Source organism: Myotis yumanensis, unplaced genomic scaffold (genome assembly GCF_028538775.1).
Source record: "Myotis yumanensis isolate MYYU_CA2020_CCGP unplaced genomic scaffold, mMyoYum1.0.hap1 SCAF_1, whole genome shotgun sequence".
In the NCBI taxonomy this organism is placed as follows: domain Eukaryota; kingdom Metazoa; phylum Chordata; class Mammalia; order Chiroptera; family Vespertilionidae; genus Myotis; species Myotis yumanensis.
The window spans coordinates 102,745,423-102,768,556 of record NW_027223752.1 but is presented as its reverse complement, the minus strand read 5'-3'; positions in this window follow the sequence as shown (position 1 = coordinate 102,768,556).

The following is a 23,134-nucleotide window of genomic DNA, read 5'->3' as shown; positions in this document are numbered from 1 at the left end:
CCTGGTTTTGGTATTAGGGTGATGCTGGCTTCATAGAATGAGCTTGGAAGCGTTCCTTCCTCTTGAATTTTTTGTAGTAGTCTGAGGAGGGTAGGTTTTAGTTCTTCCTTGAATGTTTGGTAGAACTCCCCTGTGAAGCCGTCTGGCCCTGGGCTTTTGTTTGCTGGAAGCTTTCTGATGACTGCTTCAATTTCTTCCATAGTTATTGGCCTATTGAGGTTTTTAGATTCTTCCTGATTGAGTTTTGGAATGTTGTATTTTTCTAGGAATTTGTCCATTTCCTCCAGGTTGTCTAGTTTGTTGGAGTAGAGTTGCCCGTAGTATTGTTTAACAATCATTTGTATTTCTGTGGGGTCTGTTGTTATTTCGCCTCTATCGTCTCTGATTTGGTTTATTTGGGACCTCTCTCTTTGCTTCTTGGTGAGCCTGGCTAGGGGTTTGTCAATCTTGTTTATCCTTTCAAAGAACCAGCTCTTGGTTTCATTGATTTTCTGTATTGTTTTTTTGGTCTCTATTTCATTGATTTCTGCTCTAATCTTTATTATCTCCTTCCTTCTGCTCACTCTGGGGTTTTCTTGTTGCTCTCTTTCTAATTCTTTGAGTTGTAGAGTTAGATGATTGACTACCATTTTTTCTTGTTTTTTGAGATAGGCCTGTAGAGCTATAAACTTTCCTCTCAGGACTGCTTTCATTGTATCCCAGAGGTTTTGGATTGTTGTGTTTTCATTGTCATTAGTGTCCAGGATGTTTTTAATTTCTTCTTTGATGTCATTGGTAACCCAATCAATATTTAATAACATGCTATTCAGCTTCCAAGTGTTTGAGTATTTTGGGTTGTTTTTATTGTAGTTTATTTCTCACATTATGCCATCGTGGTCTGCGAAGAAGCTTTTTATGATTTCAATCTTCTTGAATTTGTGGAGACTTTGCTTGTGACCCAATATGTGGTCTATTTTTGAATATGTCCCATGAGCACCTGAGAGGAATGTATATTCCGCAGCTGTGGGGTGAAGTGTTCTGAAGATGTCAATTAAGTCCATCTGATCTAGTGAGTCATTTAGGATTGCTGTTTCTTTGCTGAGTTTTTGTCTAGCGGATTTATCCAGTGATGTCAGTGGTGTATTAAAGTCCCCTACTATGATTGTATTGTTGTCGATCTCTCCCCTGATATCTTCCAGAAGTTTTCTTATGTATGTGGGTGCTCCTGCATTGGGTGCATATATGTTTACCAGGGTTTTATCTTCTTGTTGTATTGATCCCTTTAGTATTATGAAGTGGCCTTCCTTATCTCTGGTTATGGCCTTCACTTTGAGATGTATTTTGTCAGATATAAGTATTGCCACCCCAGCTTTCTTTTCCTTTCCATTTGCCTGGAAGATATTTTTCCATCCCTTCACTTTCAGTCTGTGTGAGTCCCTTCTAATGAGGTGGGTCTCTTGTAGACAGCAGATGTATGGGTCATGTTTTTTTATCCATTCAGCCACTCGATGTCTTTTGGTTGGAGCATTTAGTCCATTTACATTTAAAGTTATTATTGAAAGGTACTTGTTTGTAGCCATTTCTTTTTGTGTGTGTGTGTGTGGCTGTTTTCTTTCTGAGCTTGATATTTCTTCTTTTTACACCAGTCCCTTTAGCATTTCTTGCATGGCTGGCTTGGTGGTGATAAACTCCCTTAGCCCTTTTTTGTCTGTGAAGCTTCTTATTTCCCCTTCAATTTTGAATGATAGCCTTGCTGGGTAGAGTATTCTTGGATTCAGTCCTTTGCTTTGCATCACTTTGTAGATTTCCGTCCATTCTTTTCTGGCCTGATGTGTTTCTGTTGAGAAATCATTTGATAATCTAATGGGAGATCCCTTGTATGTTACTTTCCGTCTCTCTCTTGCAGCCTGTAAGATTCTCTCTTTATCCTGAACATTTGCCATGGTAATTATGATGTGTCTTGGTGTGGGTCTTTTCGGGTTCACCTTGTTTGGGACTCTCTGGGCTTGTGTGACTTTTTTCTTCCCCACCTCAGGGAAGTTTTCTGATATTATTTCTTCGAATAGGTTTTCTAATCCATGTTCATCTTTCTGTTGTTCTGGCACCCCTATTATTCGTATGTTGTTTCGTTTCATGTTGTCCCAAAGCTCCCTTAGGCTCTCCTCCTGTCTTTTAATTTTTTTCTCCATTTGCCGTACAGTTTGAGTGTGTTTTGCTTCCTTGTCTTCTAATTCACTAATTCGGTCCTCCGCTTCTCCCAGTCTACTGTTGATACTTTCAATGGAGTTTTTTATTGAAGCTATGTCACTCTTCATTTCTTCTTGGGACTTACTTAAGTTGTTGATTTTTTCATCTGTTTCTTCTAGCTTCTTGCATAAGTAGTTGAGTTTTTCATCTGTTTCTTCTTGCTTCTTGAACATCTGGTGCATGTACTCTAGGAACCTTATTCTGAATTCTTTTTCCGTCATGTTGCATATCTCTGTCTCACTTAGCTGCTTTTCTGGCGAGTCCTCCTTTTCTTTCCTTTGGGGGTTTCTTTGCCTACCCATGTTTGATCTCGCTGACATATGTAGATGTTGAGATGTTCAGTGGCTGCTCCCTGGGTGGCAGGGGCTCCTTGGGTTGTGGTTGCTGCTCAGACGGTTGCGGTAGCAGCTGCTTTCCAGTTGGCAGCAGCTCCTCTGGTGGGTGTTGTTCACAGCTGTGTTGGCTCTTCTGGCTGGTGGGGGGAGGCTTCACGTACAGCTGCTGTTCCACAGACAGAGGGTGTGGTGATCAGGAGGCTGTGGTGATCAGGAGGCTGCGGTGATCAGGGGGCTGCTGTTGCTTGGATCGGTCTGGGAAACGCTCCTCTCTTACCAGCACTGCATGGTCTGGGAAACGCTCCTCTCTTATGGGCACTGCATGGTCTGATCAGTTCCTCAGGATGCCCCCTTTAGTCTCAGTTCTCCGCAATCACAAAATCCAAATCTCAAATCTCCTGGCGCCAGCAAACTCGAGGAACTCCTTACCCCGGTCAGGGTCTGTGTCTGTCCCAAGAGACGTGGCTGTCTGCCATGTGGTCTCCCTCCAGCCCTCTGGGCTCAGGTCTGGCAAACTTTCCTGCCCAGATCCCTGGTTTTTAACCTTTCCAGGGGAGGTCTGCCCTTCCCAGCTGCAAACCGTCTCACCAGCTGAGTAAATTTGCCAATTCGGGGTGGGTGTTATTAGTTTCAGCTGCTTACTCTGTTTGCTCCGGGACAAGACCTGGGACGCGTCTGCCTATATCGCCGCCATCTTCCACATTCCTATTCTTGAGAGTCTTGTTCCCAAATTGATAATACCTCAAGAAGAAACTTTTAATCACACTTTTAAAAAAAGATTATTTGTCAGGTACAAGAAAAACCTATTATAAATTCAAGTATTTTCCCTTCTAGCAAAGTGGTTAGCCAGGATGCTCAACAATCTTTCTTTAGAGAAATAATAAAGTTCTGAGTTTTCACTCCTGTATTAAGAAAAACAGTTGGATATAAGAATGCTTTATATCAACCAGGTCAATTAAAAAAAAATCACTTAAGAAACCTAACGTGCACTAAAAAGAACAAGAGAGAGAGGGAAAAAAAATCTTACATTGTAAAATTCTAGTCTATATGGGCTAAGTGTTCTTTCTGAGATTTTTGTATGTGTAGAATAAAAGAAAAGCACTAGATTCTTGATATAGTGGGATCCACATATTTGGTAACTATCATCGGCAAGTTGGCCTTGGATAAGCTCTGAAATACAGTGGTTCTACAACAAGGACAATTATAACAAGGTTTCATGTGTTGAATGTCCAGTAAATCTGGCATTGGAAGAAAAAGAACTTTGTATTTTGGAAAACAATGCCAACTCTAGGACAACATTGTCACTAATCTATTGCTCAACACCAATGTGGTGTTTGCAGTACCTCAATAGGCTCCGTGTTCTGGACTGGAACTATGACAAACACCACAACAACAATGACACATAACATAAGCAAGGCGCTTTAGATAAATAAACTCATTTTTTTCATCACAACAACCCTGCTAGGTAAATTTTCTTTTCGCATTGTGCATGTAGGAACAGGAGATGAGACGCTGAGTAATTTGTCTAAGACCATTTACCTGGAGAAGGGTTGAGGCAGGATTCAAACCCAGATCACTTTGATTTCAAAGTTTGGATTCTCCTGACTATGTTATATTGATTCCCAAACCTCTGACTTCAGGATGGGTGGAGCTTCAGGCCTTTAAGTCCTGAGCTTTGACTCATATGATGAGACACAACTGCCCTTGGTAAAAAACATACACTCAACTGCAGTGTTGTCCCATGTGTAGAGGAGAATGGCTTTCTGGGGGAGAATCACTACAAAAGTAGGATGAGGGGAAGCATTGAAGCAGTGAAGACTTTAAGGAAGATCAAAGAGTTACTCATGGTGATGTTTTCCCCAAAACATTCCTGAAGGAGAAGTCTAACCCACTTTTCAAGCTTCCCCCAGACCATCAAACCTCAGAGGGAACGTAGGGGAGGGCGGGGGTAAGGGGGAGAGATCAACCAAAGGACTTGTATGCATGCATATAAGCCTAACCAATGGACACAGACACCAGGGGGGTGAGGGCATGAGGCAGGGTGTGTGGGAGCAATGGGGGATAAGGATATATATGTAATACCTTAATAAACAAAGAAAAAATAAAGAGCTCACATGAAGATCTAGAATAACATAACATATACATACTTTATATTTAATAAAGGCCTTAGATTCACCCATTTTCTATTCATCATTATTAAGAATATTGAACATTTTAATATTTTCTATCCTAATTGGAGAAGGATGTGTCTTTTCCCCCCATTAGGTTTAAATATCATAAACAGTATAAAATGTGATGTTTTGTTTTGTGGGTCATTTTCCCAGGAAATAAAATAGTCTGACTTGCTCCCCAAGAAATTAATAGGATATTCTTTTAGGAAAAATACTAATGCTCTTAAAGTCAAAAGGGAGGGGTAATGTGTGCTTCAACTAATTTTTATTTTGTGCAGTAATTCCAGCTCCACTTGAACATTCTTCCCAAGTGCTGTGTTACCATTGGACAGAAAGTCCATCTACCTACAGGGATTTATTTAATGTTTATTAAAAATCACATTATAAACATTATACCCTGTCAGCCTGTCTCATTATGGTAAATTTCTTCTATTTCCTTTCATTCTTCTGGTGATTTTCTCCCCATAGCTTCTATTTTCCCCTCTTTAATCTTTCAAAGCCCCTGGGAGGTAAGATTGTGCACACAATTTCCTCCTTATTTGAAAATACTGTTTAGAGTTTTGCTTTGAAATTGCGTTTAGGGCTGAATGTTTGGCTTTCTTAAGTGAACCTGTAATAAACACTGTTGAATTCTCTACAAATTATCTGGAAGAAGCATCGGTGTAATTTTAAGCGATTTTGTTTTTATTCAGCAGCTCTGAGTCTTTGAACTGCTCTGCCTTAAATTTTCAGTCTTTCCACAGGAAGGGTTCTGCTGGAATGGGCACTTTGCAGCACTTCTCCTCATAAATGATGAAGAGAGTGTTTTTGTTTCTACTTTGGTACTTGTGATTCTACCTCCAAAGGAAGCAAGATTTCCAAGATTAGGACAGTTTAGTGTGGAAAGGAGACTAGTTTAAAGGGGTGTGATTAAAAGGTACTTAGAGTTTTGAGAATGCTTTTGAAAATTAATGATCCATTTTTGAGCTTTCATAAAACTCAAAAAGAAAACACTCCATTAGTTAAAGGACCAGTACACAGTCCAATTATAAATTCCTTTTGCAACTTTTAGAGAGAGCTACCATAATTGGTCCTGTTTGCAGAGGAGGAGACTAAGATGCAAAAAAGTTAAATAACCAGATGTGTTAGAGTCACAGAGTTCTAAGCAATAGAGAGCCAAGTGTACATGGTCAGCCTGCAGAGCCCAAGCTTTAAATTATTATGTTTTATCTCTATAATAAGATCATTGCTCTTGAAAACTAGCTAGTAGCTTCCATAAGGGTTTTTCCAGGAACAGATGCATCAGAAGAACTTAGAATGTGTTCCTGCCGATCCGCTAGTTCACATAGTTGAGCAGAGTCAAGGCACAGATCTTGGCAGTGCATACTTGGTTGGTGAATGCTATTTTTCTGCAGGTAGCTTAATGCAGTGAAGTTGGCACATTAAGGTTCAAATTCTATCTCTTCTAGCTGCCTGATCCTGGGGATGTTACTTAGACTCTCTAAACCTCAGTTTTTTTATGTGTTAAATAAAGATAAAATAGTAACTATCTCAGAGGACTTAAGGGATAAAGTGAAGGATGAACACAATATTTCCTAAATATTAGCTGTTATTGTTTTCTTGGAAAGGTGTTAAGAAAGAATGGTGATGCTGGTCAGTGGGTAGTGGACACCTGGTATTCACTCTTGGAAATAAAAAATTGGTGGGCAATGACATTCATAGGTTTTTCCATGCAATGACTTTGCAAACAGTAGTGACAAAAATCCTCATGCCATCTTTGCAAGCTTTGCCTTAGATTGCTGGTCAGTTGGATAAAGAATGATACACTGAAACTTCAAGTAATAAATCTAAACTTGAAGGCAGGTGGTCAGACTGGAATCACCAGTGTAGGATTCAGGTCGACACAGAGGCAGATGCAGCAAAGAGGGCATGAGGTCAAGAACACAGATTACAATTATATCTAACCAAATTGGTGCAGGGACAGTTCAGTTAGATTTCCTAACTCAGGTTCAGAGCACCAGTAGCCAGAGCCATAAGAAATAGAGATATTACAGCGTGGATCACACAATTTCTGTGTGACACTGAGCACCTTCACCTTCCCAGGCCTATGTTTCTTCATGTGTGTAATAAGGATCCGATAGTACTAACTCATAAGGGTCAGTGGAAGTTATACACAATGCCTTGCTCTTAGAAAGCACTCATTGTGAACTTAAGGGAGGTTAACTTCCTTAATGGTGAAATGGAAGAACTGCCTTGATCACCACTGTATGCCAATGGTTGGCACAATACAGTAGGTGCTCAACTACAATTTTTTTGAACAAACAACTACCCTTTAAAGTGGTTGAAGAATCTGGTTAAATGAATGTCCAGGGGAGCCATGGAGGGGAATAAACACCACAGTGGGACTTGTGTGGAGGGTGGCACATGAAAGAGAAAGTGGGTCAGCCAGTCAGCCCCAGACCCTCCTAACCCAGTTCATCCTCACATGTCACTTTGTAAGCTTGGAGGCTTGGTCCTTAGGAGAATACCAGAATTTCTTCTCTTCAGCGGACTGTCCCTCAGACAACACCCTAGATCCAGGAACCACATCGTGACATGAAAGCCAAGAGCAGTGGAAGCCCCGCCATGTGCTTCTCCCCAGAGACTGGCAGAGGGTCACTTGCTGGCCTTTTGGAACTTGATTGCTGGTCTGGAGAGCTCTCAACTCTGAATAAATGTCATTTTCCACAGCAAACATTGTCTAGTCTGACCTCAGATAGTCGGTTGAGTAATGAATAGTATGAGCAAAACCATTGCGAATTGTTACAATTGTGCATATATTTTTCCAGTGAGACTAAGCTTTCCAGTGAAAAGTTTCTTTTAAGAAACAGTTTTGAGCTGTCTTTTAAAATGAGGTAGGAGTTAAAAATGCAAGTTATGTTTTCTATCTTTTGTTTGTTTTTAGGAAATAAATCAGGGGATTTGTTAAATTAAACTTTTTATTTGAAGATAATTGTAGATTCACATGCAGTTGTAAGAAATAATATAAAAAGACCCAGATACCCTGTTCCCTGTTTCCTTATTAGTAATATTTTGAAAAATTATAATACAATATCATAACTTAGAAATTGACATTGATACAGAAAAGGTACAGAACACTTCCATCACCACATGGATCCCTCATGTCAGCCCTTTTATGGCCACACTCCCTTCACTTCTATTCCCAACACTCCTTAACCCCTGGCAACCACCAATCTGCTCCCCATTTCTATAATTTTGTAATTTATATAATTTGGGAATAATTCATACTTTTTTTACTGAGTAATATTCCATGAATGCATCATAGTTTGTTTAACCGTTTACTAGTGAAAGATATATGGGTTGTTTCCACTTTGGGGCCATCCTGAATAAAACTTCTGTCAACATTCATGGACAGGATTTTGTTCTCACATAAGTCTTCCTATCTCTTCTCTAAGCCACTGAATATTTTGGTATATTTGTCATACCATTATCTATCTACTCTTCCTACTGACTCTAAATAGCACAAATTTTTCTTCTATATTGGCCACTACAGTGATGATAATATAGCTATACATTTTGAATGCTTATTCTGTGCATGCAGATGTTGTAAGTAACTCCACTACAACAGTTAGTAATGGTAATTGACATTTACTGGGTACTGACAATGTACTAGGCACTATTCCAAGTGTTAGATATACTAGATATACTAACTCATATAATCTGCATAATCACCCTAAAAGGCAGGTATTATTTTACATATGCAAACACTGAGGCACAAAGATTTAATAACTTGCCTAAGGACACAGCTTGAAAGTGCTGACATTTGGATTAAAACTGAGATAGACTTGTATCAGAGCCTATCAGAAATTTTAACCATTAAGTTACATTGCCTCCCTATTTTGTGGATCCTTCACAAATCTCCCTGATACAGGTTTTGGATCTCTCCATTCCACCAGAGTGTGTATACGCTTGAAAGTACATGATTAAATGAGTCTAAAATATCAATTTTATTATTGACATTGCTAAACATGAAACTATCTTCTCCAGGTTAGCAATATCAATAATAAAATTGATATTTTAGACTCATTTAAGATAGTTTCATGTGAGAACCAACAGGCCTATTCATTTAACTCTAGAATTAGTCAGAATTCTCCCCCAGCAAGACAATGCTGAACTTGTGTAACTTCCCCTCCACGTGGAAGTCTGGCCTCAGTAAGACCAAGGGCTGGAGGAACAAATGGGAATTCATGCTTTTCAAGGGAGAGGCTTGCTCCCAAGAGGAAGGAAACTGAGCTATACAGGCCCAGGCATTTTCCTCAAATTTGTCATATGTGGTATTTCATCTTTTCAGAGTGTAAAGGACTAGGGAGAGGTTTTGAATTATACTAATTAAACTTCCTTTCCACAAAAGGAGTTCCTTTTTCTAATAAGAATGGGAATTAGTAATATTAGGACTAGGTTAGAGTGCTCCCATGTGACAGGAATTGGATCTGAGCAGAAGTTATGTGGAAGAAAATTTTAAAGATTCATCCAAGATCATAAAGTAAGAGTCCAGTGGAATCAGAACTTAACTCCATTATGCCCTTCACTCCTTTTAATTTTGACAACTGACATTTTTCTCTCAGACAATGGGGGAGGCATTACACTTTTAATACGTTGTCTGACAGCTGAGAAAAACTTTCAATATCAAGCAGGGCAGCAATCACATAAAATAATTCTTGGTTTTAATAAATTAAACCAGAACTGAAAAAATCCAAAATATATCTAGAAGATATTATTTCCCAAACTTGTATATAACTTGTCCTCTAAAATGGAAATGTAAGTAACTAATCTTTAATCATATTGTCTAATACTTACAGATGTTCATGTGTGGCCCTAGGTGTACATGCAGAAATGTGGGACAACTGATTAAATGATATCTATTCCTTTAAGATGCCAGTTAGCTAAAACTGCAACAAGTTTATTGATTGGCCTAGTCTTCTAACTAAAATACCAATGTCACCTACTGAAACTGCAGTCATCACTCCTAGAAAAAAAATTCCACCTTTTAGATATATCTTATAACTTTAAATTGATGTCAGACAACAGAATAATCAAGAAGTTCATCAATATGACTTTCTAAAATTATTCCAATCCAGGATCTGAAAAATATCTGCAAGAAATGTTACTGTGGAAGCAAGAGTGTTAAAATGAATCTTTTAGTAGGATATGGGGCAGAGTGGGCAACCTAGAACTGGGGCCAGGAGACAGGGAGAATGGGGAGGAGGCTCTTCCCACGTCACATTCATCTTACATCCATCATGTTTGCTGAGACAACTGTCATTTATTTTTGACATAATTATGACCTGGATGTTTGTAAAGAGAATGTCTATTCTCAGAGGGGAAAAGGAAGAAGACTTGACAATGTCATTAAAAAGATCAATATGAACACTTATTCTATTATTGACTGCATACATTCTAACTTTGATTATGTCTTCATTACATGTATCATACAGAACCAAATGCTTAAAATTAAGTGGCAATATGGTGGCTAGTTGAGGCTTGGTCTTTTCTAAGGCACACAAGTCATTCAAATTGACTCAAACTGCAATAACAAGAGGAAATACACTGTATTTCAAGACTTAAAGCACAGGCTGCTAGGCTATACTTTAGGAAAATAAGGGGGTTTTGAGGGAAGAATGAAAGAAAGAAAAGAAAATGAGAAATAAAGAAAAAAGAGAAAGGGAAGGAAGGGGGAAAGGGAGAGAGAGAGAGAGAGAGAGAGAGAGAGAGAGAGAGAGAGAGAGAGAATACAAAGAAGGGAGGATAAAAGAAAGATGGAAAAGAAGGAAGAAAGAAAACTATTTTAGTTAATTACTGATGTAGTTGAGTTTAGACCTACCATCTGGTATTTGTTTTATATTTATTCTGTTTGTTTTTGTTGTTGTTGTTATTCTTCTAGTTGTACTTTTTGGTTTTCCTTGGATGAATAGTTTTTAAAATTCTATTTTAGCTCCTCTATTGTCTTTTAAATTACATATCTGTGGTTGCTCCAGAAATAAAGATAAGCATATTTAAGTTCATGTTTTTACACAATATCATAGTACTTTATAAATAATATCAAATCCTTCAAAATATAATTCAATTTAACCTCATTATACCCTAAACTCTTTTTATCTTATATTGTACTTTTATATATGCTACTAATATAATTAAATATACATACACAGCCTTTTATATTTACCCAAGTATTTGTCCTTTCTGGTAGTTTTGATTCTTTCCAGGAGATAAAGGATTTCATTTGATGTCATTTCCCTTTAGCCTGAAAACCTCATTAACATTTTTTATACTGTGGTCTGCTAAAGATTAATTCGCTTAGCTCTTTTGGTATATAATTGTCTTTATTTGACCTCCCTTTCTTTGAATGTGAGATACTTTCTCTAGATATAGAGTTCTAGGTCAATTACTTTGTTTTGGACACTTTAAAAAATGTAATTCCATTTCTTTTTCACATTTCCATCATTTCTGGTGAGAAGATACTTGTTATTTGTATCATTGCTCCACTCTATGCACTCTTTATGACTACTTTTACAGATTTGCTTTTTATCTTTGGATTTTAGGAGTTGAACTAGCATATGCCTGTCTACTTTTTTTTATCTTTCCTTGAGCTCAATGAGCTTTTTGAATCTGTGGGTTATGTCTTTCATCAATCTTTCAAACTTTTCTGCTATATCCCTTCAAATATTTCTTCTGTTCTATTATCTCTTTCCTTTCCTTCACAGATCCTCACAGTTGTTTCATCATAACACTGATGATATGCTGTAGGAACTTAACTCTTATTTATATAAATTAACCTATCGTAAAATTGGTTTTATTATATATCATTTTGCTTAAAGTCAAAGAATATATTGGCAATGCTAAGTGAGGACTTATTGTATATAAGATTGTTTGATGTTGTTCCACAGATTTCAGAGACATTGTTTCTCTTTTTATCAATCTATCTTCTTCTCTCACTCTTACTCCCTCTCTTTATCTTATGAAAAAATATTTTTCTCTTTCACCAGTAAGCATAATGTCAGCTGGAGGCTTTATTGTAGATGTCCTTCATTAGATTGAGAAAATTTCCAGATTGCTAAGAAATTTTTTATTGGGAATGGATTTTAGATTTTGTAAAATATCTTTTCTATATTTATGAAGAGGATCCAATGTTTTTCTTTTTCTTTTACAGTTTGTTAGTATGGGGAATCAAATTGATTAATTGTTTAATATTAAAGCAACCTTGAATTCTGGGTATAAAGATTGTTGGTCATTGTGGCAGACAGATCTTAAGTAGACTCTAGAGATTCTTGCCTCCTGGTATTCATAATCTTATATCATTTTCCCTTGATGAACTGTGACTTGCTTCTAACCAGTAAAATACAGCAAAGGTGATGTGATGTACATGATTATATGTACATGATTATGTGTTACACTCTATATAAAATTGTCATGCTCATCTTACAGGAGTCTCTCACTCTCTTGCTGGCTTTGAGGAAACAACTTGCCATCTAGCTTCCCCACATGGCAAGGAACTGCAACTTGCCTGTAGGAGCTGAGCACAACCTGGCCTACAGCCATTAAGAAACATAATTTTTTAGTCTTAAAGTCACAAAGAACTGAATTCTGCCAACAAATGCATGAGTTTGGAAACATATCTCTTCCCAGATGAGTACCTAGCCCTGGCCAACAAGTTGATTGCAGAGAGTTCAAATAAACCATGTCCAGATCCTGACCCATAGGAATTGAAAGATAATAAACGTGCATTGTTTTTTAAGCTGCTAAGTTTGTGGCAATGTGGTTATATTGCATAACATAATTACACTGATTTTGGTAATGGAAGTGCAGTGGCAGTGAGGAGAGTCCAGAAGAATTTTGAAGACCATGATAGAGAAAGTCCAAATTGTCTTGGGCAGATTGTTAATAGAAATCTGGACATTAAGAATTCTGTCAATGGGAAGTCAAAAGAAAGTGAGAAACATGTGTGTTATTGGATATAGAGAAAGAAGTATTCTTGTTAGATAGTGACAGAAAGTTAGCACAATTGTCTTCTGGAATCATGTCAAAAGCAGAACTTGTAAGTGATTAACTTAATTATCAAAGGATATTTCCAAGCAAAGTGTAAAAGGTGCCTCTTGATTTTTTCCTATTTAAAATAAAATGTGTGACAAGAGAGATAAATTGAGGAAAAAATGTTAAACTGAAAAGAACTAAAACTTGATAATTTTGAAAATTCTCAGCCTCTCCAAATGGGGAAACATGCTAATATTGAGAGACAGCTTCCAAGCATTCTCAGAAAAGTTCACTCCAGAGAAAAAATGGAGGGTGTGACTCTACAATCTTTTACTAAAATTTCAAAAAGATCAAAAGGTCAGCATTCAGTCACACAAAGAGCTATTTAAAGATATTAAGGATATGACTCAGAGATCTTCCCAATCAAACCACAGATCCTCTAGGAAATTTAATGGCATTATCTCTCAGCCATCTCAGCAGAAGCCCAAGGTACAAAAGGGATTTTTAAAAATCTGTGGGTGCAGCTTATATCTAATAGAGTGAATCCCAGGAAAAATCCATGGAAAGTCTACAAAGTTCTTGAGAAAATTGCTTCAGGAAGATTACTATCAGCTTGGAGTAAAAATACAGAGAGGACAAAATGAGAGGAGTCTGTTGTAACTCCAAATTCTACTGGTAAAAAGCAGGTTGATGAAACTGCTCAGCTGCAAACACGTGTAAAATGATTCTGCACCCAATTCCAATGTCGCAGGGCAGGGTTTCTCCACACCAACATGCAATTCTCTGGTACCAGTTGGGCACCTGACATTTCAACTTAATTCTGACACTGTCTACCTATAGATAACATCAGATCCCACAGGTTAAAGACTCAGCCCCACAAGACTACCCACTCCCCAATTTCAGATGCCAGTCACAAGTCTGGGTTGTCACTCATGCTTCTGACTGACTGGCTGTAGATTGGAGGTCCGAACAGTTCCTCCTTGGTTTTGATTAATTTGCTAGAATAGCTTGTAGAAATCAGAAAAACATTTCACTTACCAAATTACCAGTTTATTTTAAAATCACATAACATAACTCAGCAATAGTCAGATGGAAGATATGCTCAGAAAAAGATATGGGGGAAGGACATGGAGTTCCCATGCTCTCTCCAGAGTGTTATTCTCCCTATATCTCCAATTGTTCACCAACCCAGATGTTCTCTGAACTTGCTCCTTTTTTTTATGGAGGCTTCACTACCTAGCCATGATTTATTAAATCATTGGCTATTGGTTTTAGAACTCAATCTTCAGCCCCTCTTCTGTCCCTGGAGGTCAGGGGGGGGACTGAAAGTTCTAACACTAATAACATAGTTGGTTCTCCTGGCAAGCAGTGTCCATCATTTGGTTACCTAGGGACGTTCCAAAAGTCATCTTCTTAATATAACAAAAGTCACTTTTATCACTGTTATCATTTTGAAAATTCCAACGGTTATAGGAGCTCTAAAACTGGGACAAAAACCAAATATATATTTCTTACTATAAATCACAATATCACAATGTACTGTCTTTCTTTTAAAAAAGGAAGAATAACTCAGAAGGTAGGACTAAGATCCTAGAAAACAATATTTTTTATAGTATAATTCTGCTGGTGATGAATTCTTTTAGTTCTTGTAAGTTTGCAAAAAAATATTTATTTGCTTCACTTTCAAATAATTTCTTTTCATTGGGTATAAAATTCTAGGTTGGCAGTTTTATTTTATTTTCCAGTATATAAATTAAAGATGTCATCCCACTTTCTTGTCACTTGCATTCTTTCCAGTAAGAAATTTGCTATCATTTTAAATTGTGTTTTGCATGTATAACTTGTCTTTTTTTTCTGGCTGCTTTTCAGATTTTCTCTTTATTGTTGGTTTTATGCAATTTGATTTTAATGTGATTTGTAATTTTCTTTAATTTTTTTGTGCTTGGAGTTTGTTGAGCTTCTTATATCTGTGAGTGTATAGTCTTCATTGAATTTAGTGGGGTATTTTGGCTATTTTTTTCAAGTATTTTTTTCTGTTCTTCACTCTCTCTTCTTCATCAGGGACTACAATTACATGTATATTAGTTGACTCACAGTTTTTCTACCATTCATTAATGCATTCTTCATTTTTGTATTCTTTTATTGTTTTTGTTTTATTTTAAATGGTTTCTGTTGGCATGTCCTCAAGACTACTAATTGTTTCTTCTGAAATGTTTTATCTGTCATTAATACCACCCACTGTATTTTCATATCAGACATTGTAGTTTTTGTTTCTAAAAGTTTAATTCAGGTCTTTATATATTCTATGCCTCTGCTTTATTTATTGAGCTATGGAACACAGGCATAATAACTGATTTAATGTGCTTTTCTGCTAATTTTAACACCCGTATTTTTTTCATGGATTGATTTATCTTTTATTATATGTCATACTTTCTTGTCTTTTTAAATGCCTGGTAATTTTTTATTGCATTAATTATGAATTTTACTTTGCTGGATTCTGGACATTATTGTATTCCTCTAAATATTTTTTTTATTTTATTCTGATAAGCAATTATATTGCTTGAAAGAATTTAAACTTTTATGTCTTACAGCTAAGACTTTTTTTAGACAGGACAGAGCAGTGTTTAATCCACGGCTAATTGTTTTCTACTACTGAGACAATACTCTTCCAAGTACACTTCACAATGCAATTTATAAGATTTTCTTCTCTGGGTTGTGGTTACAAGCATCATTTTCATCTCTGTGTGGGCACCAGCTACTGTTCCCTCTACTATTGTCAGGATACTTTCTTCTTCCAGCCTCAGAGAAATTCTAGAGGTAATGAGCTAATCAGTATTCTGATGAATACTCCCAGTGGACCCTTTGAAGCTATTCAGAGTTCTTCCTTTATGCAGCTTTTCCTCTCTGGTACTCTGTCCTACCAACTCTCGCCAACATTCTCTCCCTGAACTTTCAGCTCCATCTCCTAAATTCAGGAGTTCTCTGGGTTCCACCTGGGTTGCCCTCCCATGTGTCACAGCTTAAAATGTGTATGAGGCAAAAACTGGGGCATTCATAGGACTTGGCTCTTATTTTCTGTGTCTGAAAAATCACTTGTCTTTCTTTTTTTAATTTTGTTTTATTGCTTAAAGTATTACAAAGAGTAGTACATATGTTTCCTTTTTTCCCCCCTTGACCTTCCCCCGGTCTCTCCTACCCCCCAGTGTCTTGTGTCCATTGGTTATGCTTATATGCATGCATACAAGTCCTTCGGTTGATCTCTTACCTCCCCCTCTCCAACCCTCCCCAGCCTTCCCACTGTAGTTTGACAGTCTATTTCGATGCTGCTCTGCCTCTGTATCTATTTTTGTTCATCAGGTTATAATGGTCTTTATTATCCATAAATGAGTGAGATCATGTGGTATTTTTCTTTCATTGACTGGCTTATTTCACTTAGCATAATGCTCTCCAGTTCCATCCATGCTGTTGCAAATGGTAAGAATTCCTTCTTTTTTACAGCAGCATAGTATTCCATCGTGTAGATGTATCACAGTTTTCTAATCCATTCATCTGTTGATGGGCACTTAGGCTGTTTCCAAATCTTAGCTATGGTAAATTGTGCTGCTATGAACATAGGGATGCATATATCCTTTCTGGTTGGAGTTTCTGGTTTCTTGGGTTATATTCCTAAGAGTGGGAATATCACTGGGTCAAATGGGAGTTCCATTTTTAGTTTTTTGAGGAAACTCCATACTGTCTTCCATAGTGGCTGCACCAGTCTGCATTCCCACCAGAAGTGCACGAGTGTTCCTTTTAATCTGCATTCTCTTCAGCACTTCTCGTTTCTTGATTTGTTGATGATAGCCATTCTGACAGGTGTGAGATGATACCTCATTGTCGTTTTGATTTGAATCTCTTGGATGATTAGTGACTTTGAGCATGTTTTCATATGTCTCTTGGCTTTCTGAATGTTCTCTTTTGAAAAGTGTCTATTTAGGTCCTTTGCCCATTTTTTGATTGGATTGTTTATCTTCCTTTTGTTAAGTTGTACGAGTTCCCTATAAATGTTGGAGATTAAATCCTTATTGGTGATAACATTGGCAAATATGTTCTCCCATGCAGTGGGCTTTCTTGTTGTTTTGTTGATGGTTTCTTTTGCTGTGCAGAAGCTTTTTATTTTGATGTAGTCCCATTTGTTTATTTTCTCTTTAGTTTCCAATGCCCTAGAGCTGTATTGGTGAAGAAATTGCTTCGGCATATGTCTGAGATTTTGTTGCCTTTGGATTCCTCTAGTATTTTTATGGTTTCCTGTCTTACATTTAAGTCCTTTATCCATTTTGAGTTTATTTTTGTGTATGGTGTCATGCACAAAACTAGATCACTTTTCTTTCTTGCTTAATGTCCAGTGTCTTAAAAGCCATCATTTCACCTTAACCAGTTTGGCTCAGTGGATAGAGCATCGGCCTGAGGACTGAAAGGTCCCAGTTTCGATTCCGGTCAAGGGCATGTACCTTGGTTGTGGGCATATCCCCAGTAGGGGGTATGCAGGAGGCAGCTGATCAATGTTTGTCTCTCATCGATGTTTCTAACTCTCTATCCCTCTCTCTTCCTCTCTGTAAAAAATCCATAAAATATATTAAAAAAACATCATTTCATGTCCAGTTTTTTTTGATGTTTCACACAAAAGGTTAAATCTAGTTACTGTTATAACTAGAATCTCAATAGCATTTCTTTTGCTTCTTTTTATTTTTCATCCCTCTTTTGAAATTCTTATCACTTTCTCTATATTGGTTACATTTTCTACTACATCCTCTAGCATACTTATCACTATTATTTTTAAACTAGAGGCCCAGTGCATGAAATTTTGCACTGGGGGGGAGGTGTCCCTCAGGCAGGCCTGCACCCTCTCACAGTCTGGGACCCCTCAGGGGATGTCCACCTGTCAGCTTAGGCCCCTGAGGATTGGGCCTAAGCTGGCAGGTGGACATTCCTCTCCCAGTCCAGGACCCCTTGCTCCTTACTGCCCACCTGCTCGCTGCTCCTTAGTGCTGCTGCAGAGGAAGGAGAGGCTCTGCCACTGCCATTGCACTCTCCAGCTCTGAGTCCAGCTTCTGGCTAAGCAGCACACCTGCTGTGGGAGCGCACTGACCACCAGGGGGAAGCTCCTGCATTGAGCATCTGCTCCCTGGTGGTCAGTGTGCATCATAGTGACTGGTCGTTCCACCAGTATTTCGGCTGTTCTGTCAATTTTTATATTAGGGTTTCATTATATATGATGAGTTTTTACTGGCTATTTATTCTCTTAACCAAGAGTCAGATGTTTTGTTTTTCATCTTCAAATGTCTTATGATTTTTGTTGTATAATGGATACTATAAAAAAGCAAATAATATTTCTAGAAGATGTCATGTTCATTCTGCAATACTTCAAAATTGGAGGGTTAAGTCCATCTAATATGTGGTCAGCCTGAGTCAGATTTGCTTCAGTTTTAGTTTGATTCAATTTTCCATGGAATTTAGGTATTTTGAGAGGTCAATTTTTCCCTTCAACAGGTCTTAGAATATAGAAACTGATAGAGTCCAGAGATTTCTTTTTTTTTTAACTTTTTAAAAAATTGATTTCAGAGAGAGGAAGGGAGAGGAAGAGAGAATTAGACACATCAATGATGAGAGAGAATCATCAATTGGTTGTCTCCTGCACTGGAGATTGAGTCCTCAACCTGGACATGTGCCCTGACTGGGAATGGAACCATGACCTCCTGGGTCTTAGATTCAACCACTGAACCACACTAGCTAGGCCAGAGAACTCTCTCCCCTAGCCAGACTACTTAGCCCTGGGCACCGTAACCATGCATGTGAAAAGCTGACCCTTACAAAGCCCCAGGTTTGGTGACTGCATGTGCAAACAGTCTTATGCAGCAGCCCCAGGCTCAGTGATCACATATGAACAGCCAAGCCTTACATAGCAGCCACAGGCACTATGAACACTCCAGCAGCCATGCAAGCAGCTGCTGCCTATGACAACCAGAGGAACAGCCACTACCCATGACCACACAAGAAGCAGCTGCCCAGGGGACCGCTCGAGGAGCAGCCATCCCGTGACTGTGCGAGGAGCAGCCACCATGCGAGCAGCCACTGCCCCATGACCACACGAGGAGCAGCTGCTGCCTATGACCATGCAACCCACCACCAAGCCCATTGCTTCAGCCACAAGTCCTGAGCAACTCAACACCTAGATCTTTTGGTGAGAGCAAAAATGGGGAGACAGAAGAACAATCCCCAAAGGAAAGAAAAGGTGGAATCACCAGAAAAGGAACTAAATGAAAAAGAGGCATGCAATATGTCAAAAAAAGAATTCAGAATAAGGGTCATACAGTTCATAAACTGGAAGGATGAGAAAAATCAACAACCTATGTAAGAATCAGGAGGAAATAAAGAGTGATATAGCTACAATAAAAAATAATATGGAAGCTTTCAACAGTAGACTAGGAGAAATGGAGGACCAAATTAGTGAATTAGAAGACAGAAGCAAAACACACCCAAACTGAACTGCAATTGGAGAAAAAAATCAAAAGACATGAGTAGAGCCTGAGGGAGCTTTGGGACAACATTAAACATACATACGTATAATAGGGGTGGCAGAATGACAAGAAGAGGAGCAAGGGTTAGAAAACCTACTTGAAGCAATAATGTCAGAAAACTTCCCTGATTTGGGGAAGAAAAAAGTCACACAAGCACAGAGAGTCCCAAACAAGATGAACCCCAAAAGACCAACTCCAAGACATGTCATAATTACAATGGCAAATGTTAATGACAAAGAGAGAATCTTAAAGGCTGCAAGAGAGGCAGAAAGTTACCTACAAAGGAACTCCCATTAGATTATCAAATTATTTCTCAACAGAAACACATCAGGCCAGAAAGGAATGGAAAGAAGTATACGAAGTGATGCAAAGCAAGGGACTAAATCCAAGAATACTCTATCCACAAGGCTATCTCTCAAAATTGAATGGGAAATCATGAGCTTCACATACAAAAAGAAAGCTAAGGGATTTTTTTTATCACTACCAAAACATCAATGCAAGAAATGCTAAAGAAACTGCTTTAAAAAGAAGGGGGAGGGGAAGGAAGAAGGAATACAGGCACACAAAAAAAAAATGACTACAAACAAGTAGCTATCAATAATAACTTTAAATGTAAATGACTTAATGCTCCAATCAAAAGTCATTGAGTGGCTGAATGGATAAGAAAACATCATCCATATATATGCTGTTTACAAGAGACCCACCTCAGAACAAGAGACTCACACAGACTGAAAGTGAAGGGATGGAAAAATATCTTTCAGGCAAATGGAAATGAAAAAAAAGCTGGGGTAGCAATACTTATATGGGACAAAATAGACCTCAGAATGAAGGCCATAACAAGAGATAAGGAAGGCCACTTCATAATACTAAGGCTATCAATATAACAAGAGGATATAACTCTGGTAAACATATATGCATCCAGTGCAGGAGCAGCCAGATACATAAAAAAAGTCTGGAAGGTATCAAGGGAGAGATCAACAGCAATAGGATCATTGTAGGGGATTTTAATACCCTACTGATATAACTGGATAAATCCTCTAGACAAAAAAATCAGCAAAGAAACAGCAATCCTAAATGATTAACTAGATCAGATGGACTTAACTGACATCTTCAGAAAATTTCACCCCAAAGCTATAGAATATACATTCTTCTCAAGTTCACATGGGACATGTTCAAAGATAGATGACATATTGGGTCACAAGTGAAGTCTCTCCAAATTCAAGAAGATGGAAATCATATCAAGCGTCTTCTCAGACCACAGTGGCATAATATTATAAATCAATTAAAATAAAAACAAACAAAAAAGTTCAAACACTTGGAGGCTGAATAGCATGCTATTAAATAATGATTGGGTTACAAAAGAGGTCAAAGAAGAAACTAAAGACATTCTGGAAATGAATGACAATGAAAGGACAATAATCGAAAACCTATGGACACAGTGAAAGCAGTCCTGAGAGGGAACTTCATAGCATTACAGGCCTACCACAAAAAAAAATAAAAAATAATAAATAAATAAATAAATAAATAAAATAAAAATAACTGGTAATAAATTATCTAATTCTACAACTTAAAGAATTAGAAAAAGAGCAACAAGAAAAACCAAGCATGAGCAGAAGGAAGGTAATAATAAAGATCAGAGCAGAAAAAAATGACATAGAGACCAAAAAAAGCAACACCAGTACAATAGATCAATAAAACCAAGAGTTGGTTCTTTGAAAGGATAAACGAGATTGATAAACGTCTAGCCAGGCTCACCAAGAAGCAAAGAGAGAGGACACAAATAAACAAAATCAGAAATGAAAGAGGCGAAATAACAACAAACACCAGAAAATAAAAAAGATTGTAAAAAAATACTATGAAAAACTCTACTCCAAAAAACTAAATAACCTAGAGGAAATGGACACATTCCTAGAAAAATATGGCTTTCCATAACTCAAACAAGAATCAAAAAATCTCAATAGGCCAATAACTAAAGAGTAAATTGAAGCAGTCATCAAAAACCTTCCAGCAAACAAAAGCCCAGGGCCAGACGGCTTCACAGAAGAGTTTTACCAAATATTCAAAGAAGAACTAAAATCTATTCTTCTCAGACTATTCCAAAACATTCAAGAGGAAGGCACACTTCCAATCTCTTTCTATGAAGACAGCATTACCCTAATCCCAGAACCAGATAAAGACACCACAAAGAAAGAGAATTACAGGTCAATATACCTCATGAACATAGATGCTAAAATCATCAACAAAATTCAAGCAAATTGATCCAGCATTTCATTAGAAAGATCATGCACCATGACCAAGTGGGATTTATTAGAGCAGTGGTTCTCAACCTGTTCGGTCACGACCCCTTTGGCGGTTGAAGGACCCTTTCACAGGGGTCGCCTAAGACCATCCTGCATATCAGATATTTACATTATGATTCATAACAGTAGCAACATTACAGTTATGAAGTAGCAACGAAAATAATTTTATGGTTGGGTCACAACATGAGGAACTGTATTTAAAGGGCCAGAAGGTTGAGAACCACTGTTAGAGGGATGCAAGGCTGGTCAATATCGGCAAATCAATAAATGTGATATATCACATCAATAAATTGAGAGACAAAAATCACATAATCATTTCAATTGATGCAGAAAAGGCATTTGACAAAATCCAACACCCTTTCCTGATAAATGCTCTCAGCAAAGCAGCAATAGAGGGATAATACCTTAACACATTGTGGACCAGTAGTTTTATTGCTAGCTTAACTCAGTGGCCAGATAAATTTCTATTGAATGAGTATAAAAAACATTTACATAAATGTTAAATGCACTCTTTAAAATTAAATAGCCATTGCATTTTGAAGTTATTTATTACATATGCTTACAAGCTAATATCTTTTTAAAGTATGATACTTTGTAAAACACTGTGCAATATGAAGCAAGAATTCTCGTGATCCATCTGCAATGTGTTACCATAATAAAAGCCTTATATGACAAACCTACAGCCAACTACATACTCAATGGGAAAAAATTAAAACCATTTCCCCTAAGAACAAGAACAAAACAAGGATGCCCAATTTCACCACTCCTGTTTGACATAATACTGGAAGTGCTAGCCATAGCAATCAGACAAGAAGAATAAATAAAAGGCATCTACATTGGAAAAGAAGAAGTAAAATTGTCATTATTCACAGATGACATGATATTGACATAGAAAATCCTAAAGACTCTATCAAAAACTACTATAACTAATAAATGAATTCGGCAAGGTAGTAGGATACAAAATTAACACCCTTAAATCTATGGCTTTTTTATACAACAATAATGAACTCACCAAAAGAGAAACTAAAAAAACAAAAACCAATCCCATTTACCATTTCAACAATAAAATTAAGATACCTAGGAATAAATTTGACCAAGGAGGTAAAGGACCTGTACTTAGAAAATTACAGGATGCTAAAAAAAGAGATAGAGGAAGACATAATCAAATGGATGAATATACCATGTTCATAGATTAGACGAATCAACATCATTAAAATGTCCATACTACCCAAAGCAATCTATAGATTCAATGCAATTCCTATTAAAATATCAATGGCATACTTCAAAGAACTAGAGCAAATACTCCAAAAATTCATCTGGAATTTAAAAAAAAAAGACTCTGAATAGCTGCAGCAATCTTGAGAAAGAAAAACAAAGTTTGAGGGATCACAATACCAGATATCAAGCTATACTACAAAACCATTGTTCTCAAAACTGCCTGGTACTGACACAAGAACAGACATATAGACCAATGGAACTGAACAGAGAACCCAGAGATCAACCCAAGCCATTATGCTCAATTAATATTTGACAAAGGC